Raw genomic sequence first — 13,274 nt, 5'->3', positions numbered from 1 at the left:
CAGCGGGTGACGCAAATTATATGCGCTGTGTTTAGCTTGTTGCTAGCAAAAATACTAATTAGACTAGAAAACGGTTACAGAAATCAGCGGACCCAGTTCCATTAGAGACATAAATATACGTAGGTAAAAACATACCGACTTTGAAAATCCTGCATTAAACGTAGACTGTGCAGAGACAATTATGTGAAACCCGATTCATTTTACCTACAGAGAAATCGCTATGGAACGGTGAGCCATATTTGGGCATGGCTGACATCATTCGACTTACGAGGTCTATTCCCAGCTTGTAGGAAGGAAATTTCTACTGTAAGTCAAATTTTAATTTTCAGAGAAAGTTTTTCTTATTTAAAGCTGCAATAAGTGACATTTTTCTACCACTAGAGGGCGACAGAAACCGTAACACATTTGTAAATAACACACAGCAAAGCCACTGCTACTAAGGACAAACATTACAAAGCAGCGTGCATAATTACCAACAGCTAAGATAACCTACAGAGAAGTCTCACTGTTACCAGTCTCACCTTGACTGATCTTTCTCCTGCTGAAGGTCACATGACCCACAATGACAAGTGAAGAGGTAGCAAGTTTACTAGTTTAACAAGTTTACTAGTTTAACAAGTAAGTTTAACAGGTTTACTAGTTTAACAAGTTTATTAGTTTAACAAGTTTACCAGTTTAACAAGTTCACTAGTTTAACAAGTTTATTAGTTTAACAAGTTTAATAGATTAACAAGTTTACTGGTTTAACAAGTTAGTTTAACAGGTTTACTAGTTTAATAAGTTTACTAGTTTATCAAGTTTAATAGATTAACAAGTTTATTAGTTTAACTAGTTTACTAGTTTAACAAGTTTACTGGCTTATCAAGTTTACTAGTTTAACAAGTTTACTGGTTTAACAAGTAAGTTTAACAGGTTTACTAGTTTAATAAGTTTACTATTATAGTTTAACAAGTTTAACAAGTTTACTAGTTTAACAAGTTCACTGGTTTAATAAGTTTACTAGTTTAACAAGTTTACTAGTTTAACAAGTTCACTGGTTTAACAAGTTTACTAGTTTAACAAGTTCACTGGTTTAATAAGTTTACTAGTTTAACAAGTTTACTAGTTTATCAAGTTTATTCGCTCGCTTCATCGATTCTGCCATTAAACAGCGAGGGAGGAGAGAAGCTAGTTTTAAAAACTGAAAAGCTGCTGAACGGAGCGGGAGGAGCGGAGTTTAACAACAAGCTTTAGAAAAGAGGAGAAAACAGCAACACAGCTGGATATTGGTTTATATCATTATGTCTCAAGGAAATCTCCATATAGCACACATTAGCTGTTTTCTTTTATCACCGTGTGCTTGACACATACTTGACTTCCTTGGCTTTGTCCACCAGCTGCTGTGGCATCTGAATTTCCCCAAGGGGATCAATAAAGTGCTATCTTATCTTATCTTATTAAGTTCAGGATTGGTTAGAAGGTCTAATATTGCATTTTATATCGGATATCTATTGCAGGTTTAACCATGACCAAAGCCTTTCCCAAACCTTCACCTTAAGTTGTTTTAGTTCCCTAAACTTAACCGTTAGCCAATCTTTAGTTGAAATGTTGCGTCCAATTCATGTTTTTGTCACAAAATCCAGTTTGTCTTTATCTTATCTTGTCTTATCTTTATCTTTATCTTATCTTTTCTTTTCTTTTCTTATCTCATCTAATCTTATTTTATCTTATATTGTCTGTCTTGTCTTTATCTTATCTTTCTTATCTTATCTTTTCTTTGTCTTATCTTTATCTTTATCTTATCTTTTCTTATCTAATCTTATCTTATCTTGTCTTATATTGTCTTTGTCTTGTCTTTATCTTATCTTTCTTATCTTATCTTTTCTTATCTTTATCTTTTCTTTGTCTTATCTTTATCTTTATCTTATCTTTTCTTATCTAATCTTATCTTATCTTGTCTTATATTGTCTTTGTCTTGTCTTTATCTTATCTTTCTTATCTTATATTTTCTTATCATTATCTTTTCTTATCTTTGTCTTGTCTTGTCTTTATCTGATCTTCATCTTATCTTTATGTCTATCTTTATCTTTATCTTATCCTGTCAGAAAAGCCGGCTGCAGAAACGACTTCCCAGCAACAGTTTCAATGATCCGTCTTCCCCCGCTCTCCTGCAGCATCGGTCGTCTGGGATTAAATAATACAGCGCAGATGAATTACAAAGTGAATGCAGAATTGCACTGTGGGTAAAGTGACTACGAAATAATCCAGGAGGACCTCACAAGTTCCACCGCGGCTCCGTATAAAACGCTGCCATCCTCTGCTGGGCATCCATATTTGATTTAACCAGCGGTAGCTAAATGAAATATGGATCGTTTTGATGAATATCCGACCGGGTGAGATCAGAATGAATTGTGGGAAATATCTACAGTACAGAAATACAGAGTTCTTTGTTCTGAACCAGAGAGGAAAAGTCGACTTTGTTGTGTTTTTGTATTTGGTTCGTTTATCTTCACTCTGACCAATCGCAAGCCAACCAGGACTCGTAAACAAACGTCACATGACTCATAAGCAGCTGGTTTATTGGACAGAGTTTTTAGACTCCAGTTCCTGTAACTTTATCTAACATGATGGACTCATCTGTCTCTTCTTCTGTGGTGTTCAGACCAGTTCAGAACACATGAAGAAACAGCTGAATATGAGCATCAGTCCAGACTTCATTTTGTTCTGCTAGGCTTTCCGTCTCCTTCTACCCATAATCCCTTGTGTTTCGGGGCAGTTTCCTGCAGTTGGAGTGTCAGTTCTCTTGTTAGAGGACTGAGACTCTCGCTGCCGTTATTTGGTGCCACCAGAGGTCAAAGGTCATCGTTCTCACCTGGACAAACCTCTCCGCCTCCCACTAGTCTGAAAAATACAATGAAATGGGCGAATGGGAGAACATTGGCAGTTCAACATAACAAATAAAATGTGGAGTTAATGCCTGGTATTATTGTTTTCTATCTCTAACAACACCTAGATATCAGTTAATATCTCAAAAAACATGTTTTTGTCTTTCTCACCTTTCTCCCTTTAATAGGAGTCCTAAATATCCCATTACTGTAATATCCCATCTCCTTGATGCAGATTAGTACCATTTCTTTCTTTGGCAATATCTTTTTAACAAATTTTCGTAGATTTTTAAAGAAATCTGTCCACTCATGTACATGTTACTGTAAGCCACGTTAGATAAAAGCATCCACTAAACAGCATATATTATGTCAGAGCGTATTTCTGCAGACGGAGGCAGTTTCATGTTCCTGTGTAAACGAGATGCCTCCTCCCTTTAAATCGGCCCTGTGCATAAATAAAGTGATTTGAGTCGATTACACTCCGCTTGTTAGAATAAATGATGCGAGGCAGCGTGAGCCGAGTTCACCGACTCTCTGTTAACAAGATAACTTCACCTTTAAACCCTCACACACACACTCCCTTCTCTGCTCGCTCCAACACACTCTTACCACCAAGTAAACAAAAGTTCAGTGTCAACAAAGTCTGAGAATTCTGTTTATTTCTGAGACACAAATCTTTCCAGCGATGCCATTGGCTGCTAGAATGTAAACAACAATTTAAAAATGTCATTACAAAGTGACAATAATATAATTTGGATGGAGAGCTTGTGAAACTGTGATGGTCAAGAGTCTCATTAGTGATTACTACAGCAGAATAACATGGAGCTGATATCACCATTCATGTTCCTGACAGCAGAATAACATGGAGCTGATATCACCATTCATGTTCCTGACAGCAGAATAACATGGAGCTGATATCACCATTCATGTTCCTGACAGCAGAATAACATGGAGCTGATATCACCATTCATGTTCCTGACACAACATACAGATTGGCACATTTTTGTATCGCGATATATTGAATTCTGATACATCGTCCCGTCACTACTTACTATTGGTTGCTTGTAAAGTTGTTGAACTAGGAATTGAAATAGTCACTCTGGTATAAAATACATTCCTAGGATGTTTCATCTTACTTTTACACTACCAGTCAGCAGGCTTCTGCTTAAATGCTTGAAATTAGTTTCTTAGACAAATATAAATAGTGAAGTTGATCCTATGTATGAATTTCTTTCCAAAGCCTTTGCCTTTCCATCAAGGCAAAGAATCTAAAATATAAGATAGTTTTGATTTGTTTAACACTTTTTTGGTCGCTGCATAATTCTATTTGTGTTATTTCATAGTTTTTATGTCTTTACTGTTATTCTAAAATGTGGAAAATAGTAAAAATAAGAAAAATGTGTGTGTCCAAACTTTTGACTGGTAGTGTACATTTCATATATTTTCAATTGAATAAAAAGTCACATTTTCTTACACTTGATGTAAAAAAAAACTATGTTTCCTTTGAGTTTCAGGGCAAGGAGACTTTGCTCTTTTTCCTGCGGTTGTCGAAAGGCATTCTGGGAAATGTAGGAAATCACTAACTGAAGCAGCAGTAGAACATGAGAGACTGATGAAACAAAACAGTATGAGAGGATCCGAGGGGGGAATCTTCCTTTAATCAACACCAAGAAACAAATTTGTCATCATTCTCGGTGAAGTCGGGTTTATTTTAATTTGAATTTATTTGGATGCTGTGAATAAACGTGCAGCTCATCAGTGTTTTGTGGGAAGAATCCACCTTGTTACATTATTATTACATAAAGATGAAAGTGCTTTTGATTGAGCACAACAGTGTGTAGTTGTGTTGGACAAACATCTGGTAATATGATTTTGATAAGTGTTTATGTACTATAGTTTTGAATGCAATGCTTCATTTTGCAGGATATACAGTATGAGGTGTTTTGTACTTTGGGTGTGTGGTTTTGTGAATTGTGTTACATGTAAGTGTTTTGAGAAAATGAGCCCTGTTTCCAAAATTGTGCTTAAGCAATCGTAAAAAACTGTAATATAATTTATGATATTCATCCTCCTCGTTAAATACAGATTCTACACAGTGAGAGCGTGAGACAGGAAAATAATTATCTTGACCGCCAGCCTTGTTAAATCTGGATCTGCTGTGTATGTGTGTGTGTGTGTGTGTGTGTGTGTGTGTGTGTGTGTGTGTGTGTGCGCGCTCACCCCAGGGGCAGTGAAGGTGTTAGGTGGATCGAGCCGGTCTGGACATGTGTGAACACATCCTAATTATGTGTGTGTGTGTGTGTGTGTGTGTGTGTGCATTAACATCATTATGATAATAATACGAGGCCGTGACATTCATACAGATTGTGTGTGCAGGTTGTAAACAATCTGACAGGTTCAAGTGTGTGTATACAAGTGTAATTAACTGTGTGTGTGTGTGTGTGCATTTGTATGTGTGTGTGTATACGTGCCTTTGTCCACCCTCTCTCAGATTGGAGTGTGTAATTAAGAGGGCTGTAAATAGGGTGACCTCCCCTCTAACAGCCCCCCACACACACACACAAGCACACACACACACACACACACACACCTCTCCTCCTTGTTCCCTCCTCTTCCATCAACAGGAAAGTCACAGATTGTCAAGCCTAAATTATTCTCTACTGACTGGAATTATCACATCCACATTCAGTCAATTCCAGATTTGATCTTATAGATTTTATTATTAGTTTCAGCATTTTATCTTGTCGTTTTGGGAGCCTGGAATCCTAAAATTTTGTGAAATGAGCGCGATGTTTTAAAGAGGAACTGAACCCCAAACACAGATCAGTGTAAAGTCTGACATCTAAAGGTAAAAAAACATGCTACTGAAATGGCCATCTGCTATTGGCTGATCTTTGGTGCAGGGTCTGTGGTACCATTTCAGTAACCATTTCAGATTTTTATCAACCAAACTGTTTTAGCTGCTAAACTGAAGTGTCCGTCCGTCCTTTGGCTCCTGATGCCAGGAAAACCCATTACATGTCATGTAAAGTAAACACACACACACACACACACACACACAAAAGTAGGAGGACATACTGTCTGTTTCCATCCGTATCTATTGGGAGGGACATTTTAGCAAGTGTTTTTCTTATTGAACTTTAATCAAACTGTTTTACTTGCTTGATCTTAACCAAAGTTTTAGTTGCCTAACCGTAAACCTAACCTTAAAGTTGTTTTTCGCTGCATAAACTGAACTGTTAGCTAATTTATTCACATGACAAACAGGTGAAAATGGCGTGTTCAACTCCTAATTCCTGCTGTTGTCACATAATGCTTTCATGGTGCAGGAATATAATCTGAAACTTTATGCATGTCAGCAGCAATCTGCATTTCAGAGTTTGTGCTCATTCCCTGAAATGCCATGCGACAGTGTTGTTTCTTCCTGCAGCTCCTGTGTCTGTCCTGTATTACGTAACTGTCTTGTAATGTGTCAGCACCGTTTAACCAGGTCAGACTCCTCACACACATTTGGCAAATTAAAGTGATTCTGATATAATTTTTCACATTCCATAAATCATCCTGTGACCGCCAGGTTGGGCTGATTTGCCGTGTCGCGTTACGCTTCTGCTTCATTACATCACTAAATCCACCATTAAACCCATTTCATGTGAGAGATGAGAGAGCGATGTGAGGGAGCTGAGATCTGCCGAGTCACAGAACGAAGGATCAAGAGCTGTTTGAGTCTTTTAACTCACTGTGATTCATGTTAGTGTTTCCTGTTGGAAGCTTTACTGGGGATTTATGTGGGAGCCTTTACATATGGTGACATAACATAACATAACATAGCATAACATAGCATAGTATAGCATAGCATAACATAACACAGCATAGCATAACATAACACAGCATAGCATAACATACCATAGCATAACATAGCATAACATAGCATAACATAACATAACATAGCATGACATAGCATAGTATAGCATAGCATAACATAACACAGCATAGCATAACATAACACAGCATAGCATGACATACCATAGCATAACATAGCATAACATAGCATAACATAACATAGCATGACATAGCATAGTATAACATAGCAGCATAGCATAACATAGCATAACATAGCATACTGTAATATAGCATAGCATAACATAACAGCATAACATAGCATAACATAGCGTAACATAGCATGACATAGCATAGTATAACATAGCAGCATAACATAACATAGCATAGCATAGCATAGCATAACATAGCATAACATAACATAGCATAGCATAACATACCATAGCATAACATAGCATAACATAGCATAACATAACATAACATAGCATGACATAGCATAGTATAGCATAGCATAACATAACACAGCATAGCATAACATAACACAGCATAGCATGACATACCATAGCATAACATAGCATAACATAGCATAACATAACATAGCATGACATAGCATAGTATAACATAGCAGCATAGCATAACATAGCATAACATAGCATACTGTAATATAGCATAGCATAACATAACAGCATAACATAGCATAACATAGCGTAACATAGCATGACATAGCATAGTATAACATAGCAGCATAACATAACATAGCATAGCATAGCATAACATAGCATAACATAACATAGCATAACATAGCATAGCATAGCATAACATAACATAACATAACATAACATAGCATAGCATAACAACATAACATAACATAACATAGCATAAAATAACAACATAACGTAACATATCGTCACACAGCGACCACCTAACTGGCTCAGTGGGAGATCTCTTTGGCTACCAATCAACATAAAACAACCTTTAACCAATCCACAGGATGTGATGTCACTCTCCTATAGTGCCTATGCAAAAACTCGACTTACACGCCTCAAATTTCAATATGTTTTCGATTGATTTTATGTTTTTAATACAGTTTCTGTATTAAAAACTAAAGTAACTCACCATTACTTTCCACCGCGCTATTTCAGTGTCAAACTACTTCCTGTTTCTAGTTGTTTCTCCTTCATGTAATCCTTTCAAAAATATTAGTATTAGTGTGAATACAACTGATAATTTAGACTAAATTACCAACCACACAGCTGAAATTTACAATTTATATATATATATATATATATAGCGTTTGTCAGGTGGCTGCTGGTCATTCCCACATGTGAAGCAGCATGTTGCTAGAAATCAGTGTGTGTGTTGAACAAACCTTCTCAGGTAAATAAAGGTTAAAAAAAATGTCCTAGGTATTACAATGGCTGTCACTGGTCATCCCAGCAGACACTTTGTCATTCCTCTGGTGGCTTTATGACAGCAGAGGGCGTTACCAATCACACTAATGCTTTCTGCTGAGTGTTTGGTTGTGCTGCAGTCATTTGTTTAAGAGGATACAGAGGAAGGAGGCTCTAACTTTGATCCTTAGATATCCGTCATCGTCTTAAAGGTGCAGCGTGTCGCATGTCAGCATCAGTAAATCATAACCACTTTCATTTGAAGACATTATTATAATTTCCATAAATAAACGAGACCATCACCGAGACCTTTAGCCTCTCTCAGCCTCTACTCTGCATCCTCCATAGTTTCTCCACCTGGTGGATCTGGAGGGAAATCTGCTGGATCGCTTTACGGCACAAAACAGGAAGAGGTTCTGTTCTTCCAGAGCAAACGGAGCTAAAGCTGAAAGAGTTTCTGGCAGCAGATGGTGGAAGGAGGGAAAGGAAGATGGAGAAATCACTTCTAACATGTTGATACTCTTCAAGGAGGGGGAGGGGGGGCAGGAAGCAACGGGGCTGATGGGAAATGTAGTCTTAATGTGGAGAAACATTAGAACTAACAATACTACTGGAGTGAGATAGAGGAGAACAATCATCTCCAACATGTTCTCATTGGTTTACAGTCATTAGACCAAGGTACTGTTCATTTCACAATAATACACTGATGTATAAAAATGCTACAATTAGCACCTTGAAATGATACTGCTGCAGGTAGACTCTGTTGGCATCATGTACCTACACATAATAAACCTTGTATCTATATCTCTTCAATTTGTCCTTGCTTTATTTTTCTATTTTTCTTCCCAGCTAATGTCTTATTACATGCACTTCTGCTGCAATGTTTCTCCACCCCTGACAAAGAAATCTTGCAATACTGTTAGTGCAAGACAAATGGAAAGACTTATACAATAGCTATACTAATGCCTCAATCCTGCACTAATGCAGGGTTGAGGCAGGACAAATGCATAAAGGAGGACGTCTATAATGGCTACCACTGTATATAGTGTAGTTTATGGTATGAGATAGTTCTGCAGTAGCTCCCACTGTAGTACTTTGTCATAAATCCTCTCAGTGTGAGTCTCTCCTCTCTCACCTGCCAACAAGTCTCAGAGCCAAACCTCAGCAGGGATTCATTCTCTGTCTGCAGAAAAATCTACATCCTGCTAATTACCATTCTCCTGCTCAGATTAAATGAACCGCTATAAAAAGTCAGACTTCTGTCCCTGTCTTCGCTGGGGAATCAGACTGCTTTGGTCTCTTTCTTTTTTTTTTTTTTGGTCTTTTTCTTTTTGCACCAACTGTTGTTTCTCTAAATGAAAAAGCTGAGAATTTCCTTTTGATTTTCATTCTGATTGATATTGTGTTGACACTCATCTTTTGTGGCGACATGACAATGATGTAGCCACTGACTTTATGAAAACAATTCTTAGTAGTAGCAGTGGCAGTGGCAGTAGGCCTGTATGGGAACTGATCATTTCATCACTGATCCATCTGATTGATTTAGTGTTTAGATAATGTCAGCTTGTTAGCTAGCTAACCATAGTATCTGGTCAGCTAACATCACTGTCTTGTTGTTAACACATCTGATTAGCACACTAGCTAACGTAGCTAGCAGCAGCTAGCGTTAGCATGTTCACATTAACATCAGTGTGTTTGCCGGCTAGTTAGCTAGCTAACAGTTTGTTCAGGTTAACTGAGCTGACTCTTCTCAAGCTACAACTCAGAGTGTTTTGGAGTAGAGACTAGGGCTAAAGACAAGACAGTTTACTGTGTCACAGTAACCAAATCCACCTTATCACACTATTCACTTTTACTGAGAACGTTACTGAATGGATCTACAGCCACACCACAACAAGCTGACTCAGCTGCTCTCTGCTTCTAGCTGCTTCATACAGATTTACACTTTATTAACTAACAGAATATTCTACAGTGTTCCTCCATGATAGGCCGATAGGTTGATAGATTTGTGCAAAGCCTCTTTTAGTATTAGTGGTACTAGCTGCAGTAGTAGCAGTAGCAACTAAACCCAATTTATTAACTCTAATCTGACCCTTAAAAGTAGCTGCAGTAGCGAAGAAAAAACCTTTTTCCATTTGAGTTATTACTTGATAATTTGTTTTTCAGCCAATTTTCTGGAAGTATTCCCATCATCCCTATCACTGCATTCCATCTTATAATGTAGGAATACCTTAAAATATGCTAACATTTATACCCGAGCTGCACACTAATGAAATCCTGCTCTCCTAACTGCTAATGTGATGCAGCTCCTCTGTTCAGTCTGAGCTCATTAAGGAGAGAGACTTAGAGGGTGACAACACTGTGTGTGTGTGTGTGTGTGTGTGTGTGTGTGTGTGTGTGTGTGTGTGTGTGTTTGTGTGTGTGTGTGAGTCCGTGCATGCGTTTTAATGTAGCTTGTGCATGTTTGGAGGAAAGTGTGTGTGCTTGCAAATGTGTGTGCACAATGTGTTGTCATGTGTCTTGTGTATGTTTTTTGGAAGGAGAGAGAGAGAGAGTGTGTGTGTGTGTGTGTGTGTGTGTGTGTGTGTGCGTGCGTGTGTGTGTGTGTGTGTGAGTGCGTGCATGCGTTTTAATGTAGCTTGTGCATGTTTGGAGGAAAGTGTGTGTGCTTGCAAATGTGTGTGCACAATGTGTTGTCACATGTGTGTCTTGTGTGTGTTTTTTGGAAGGAGAGTGTGTGTGTGTGTGTGTGTGTGTGTGTGTGTGTGAGGCTCATAATGAGCCTCATGTGAAAGGTTTATTATGGTGTTTTACAACATAATGTATGCTGATATGATCACACCTCCGCTCTCACACTGTACTGAGATTTAAAATAACGTCTGTGAGCTTCAACCTGAGCCGCTGGGCTTTAAACTAACTGCATTCATGTGCTGTTGGATTATGGGATACATCGCTTTCCCACCAGGACGTTCCACATGAATATCGCCCGAAGCTGGAAGTAACTAATTACACTTGTTTACTTGTTTGCTCTGTAATTGAGTAGCTTTCTTGTATATTCTTGTACTTTTTTGAGTGTTTTGAAATCAGTAATTTTACTTTTACTTAAGTGTGTTTTTACTGAAGTATTGTACTTTGCTACATTTTAAATCAGATCCATTACAGAGGATAGATTTAGTAGTTTTCTCCATAAGCGAAAGAAACTGAGCGGTCGTAAATTGGTCAAATGTGGAATTCGCAGTGAAACGGACATTCAGCTGAGAAGAGAAGTGAAATCTGTCTTCTGTTTTGTAAAGTTTTTATTTTTTTCAAATTTAAAGAATCCAGTTTGAACCAAGAGGCCAAAATGAATTTTGAAGCCAATAAGGAAGTGGCAGCAGTTCCTCTAAAGTCCGCTGGAGTCCGGCTCCAAAAACACTCCAAACCTCCAACTGCATGAAGTCAACAGACCACAAACCGACTTCTGATAAAATATAAAGTCAGTAAATTATTTCCACAAGAGGTTTTGGTCTCAGCAGCTAATTTCACTTCTTCTAATGTGTGTCCTTATGGAGATTTTCAAAATAACTGTCATTAACAGATATAACAGATAAAACACGGGGTTGTTTTCCTTCCTCATTATCATTTCTGTAAGAAATAATAGACTAACAAAGTGTTTTTTTCAAAGCGGTCGAGCGGTCGTCATCGTTTATTACCGGAGAGTTTTCCCTACCTGTAGCCGCCGGGCCGCGGCGTCTCACGTTTCACTCTTGAAACGGTTAGCCAATCAGAAGAGAGGGTCGTTAATATTAATGAGCCTTAAAGACACGGCGACAAAAACAGCCCGTTCTAGAAAATAAAACACTGGAAAGTGGAGAATACGGGACCTTTAAAGAAGAGCCTTGGACCCAAACTGAGAGTGGATTTACCTTCTATTTCCTCTTGAAAAAGATAAATCATCTGAGAAATCATCTTTGAAAGTGAAAAAGTCAAGTGACGGAGAGATGGACGGATGGATGGATAGATAGATGGATAGATAGATGGATAGAGAGGGAGTGAGGAAGACGGAGGAATACGCACGGTGACATTTTAAAACTTCTCTGATTGATTGTTTTTGAACTCAGAACTAATTTCAGTGATTCATCCGTCCATCCTGCTGTCTGCCTGTGTGTCCATTCATGCACACATCTACTCGTTTATCCATCATCTATCCATCCATCCATTGATCTATTGACTTGTCCATCCATCTGTCTATCTTTCAATCCCTTTATCTCTCACTTCATCCCCGCTCCCTTTCCCTCCATTTTCCCTCCATCTTTCTGTCCCCATTTATCTACATTTCCTTCTGTCCCCATTTTCAATTTCCTTCTATCCCTCGTTCCCCCTTTTTTTAATTTACTTCTATCCGTCTCTCTCAAGTTTTCCATTTCCCTCTATCCCTCATTCCCCCTTTTTTCCATTTGCTTCTATCCCTCTAGCTCAATATTTCCATTTCCTTCTAGCCTTATTTCTCCATCTTCTCCGTTCTCTTTCTATCCTCTATCCCTCTTTTTCATTTCCTTTCATCCCTCTATCCCTGTTTTTCTCCATTTCCTTCTATCTCAAATTTTCCATTTCCCTCTATCCCTCTTTCCCCATTTTTCCCATTTCCTTCTATCCCTGTATCTCCATTTTCTCAATTTCCTTCTATCCCTCTTTTCCATTTCCTTTTGTCCCTCTGTCCCTGTTTTTCTCCATTTCCCTCTATCCTTCGCTACCCAGTTTTTTCTATTAACTAATATTCCTCTATCTCAAATTTTCCATTTCCCTCTATCCCTCTATTTTAATATTTCAATTTCTATCCCCATTTACCATTTCCTTATTCCTCTTTCCCCATTTTCTTCTATTTCCCTCTGTCTCGCTATCTCAGTTTTTCCATGTCCTTCCATCCCCCTTTCCCCTTTTCCCATTTCTTTCTTGCCCTCTTTCCATTTTTTCCCATTTCCTTCTATCTCTCTATCTCCATTTCTCCATTTCCTTCTATCCCTTTGCCCATTTATATTTCCTTCTATCCCTCTATCTCAAATTTTCCATTTCCCTCTACCCCTCTTTCCCCTTTTCCATTTCATTCTGTCCCTCTATCTATTTTTTTTCTAAATGTTATCCTTGTATCTACTTTATTCCATTTCTTCACTGTGATTTCTGAATAAAGGCACAGTTCACTTTT

General features: G+C 38.0%; 1 protein-coding gene across 1 annotated transcript in view; it reads right to left on the bottom strand.

The window, feature by feature from the left end:
- LOC144542874 (nuclear factor 7, ovary-like) overlaps window positions 1–13,274 on the bottom strand; it is a 443,231-nt gene that overhangs the window by 149,051 nt on the left and 280,906 nt on the right. The gene's annotated exons all lie outside the window — the stretch shown is intronic.

The sequence above is a fragment of the Centroberyx gerrardi genome, chromosome 19 (assembly GCF_048128805.1).
Source record: "Centroberyx gerrardi isolate f3 chromosome 19, fCenGer3.hap1.cur.20231027, whole genome shotgun sequence".
Taxonomy (NCBI): domain Eukaryota; kingdom Metazoa; phylum Chordata; class Actinopteri; order Beryciformes; family Berycidae; genus Centroberyx; species Centroberyx gerrardi.
This window is presented reverse-complemented; position numbering and strand designations above follow the sequence as displayed.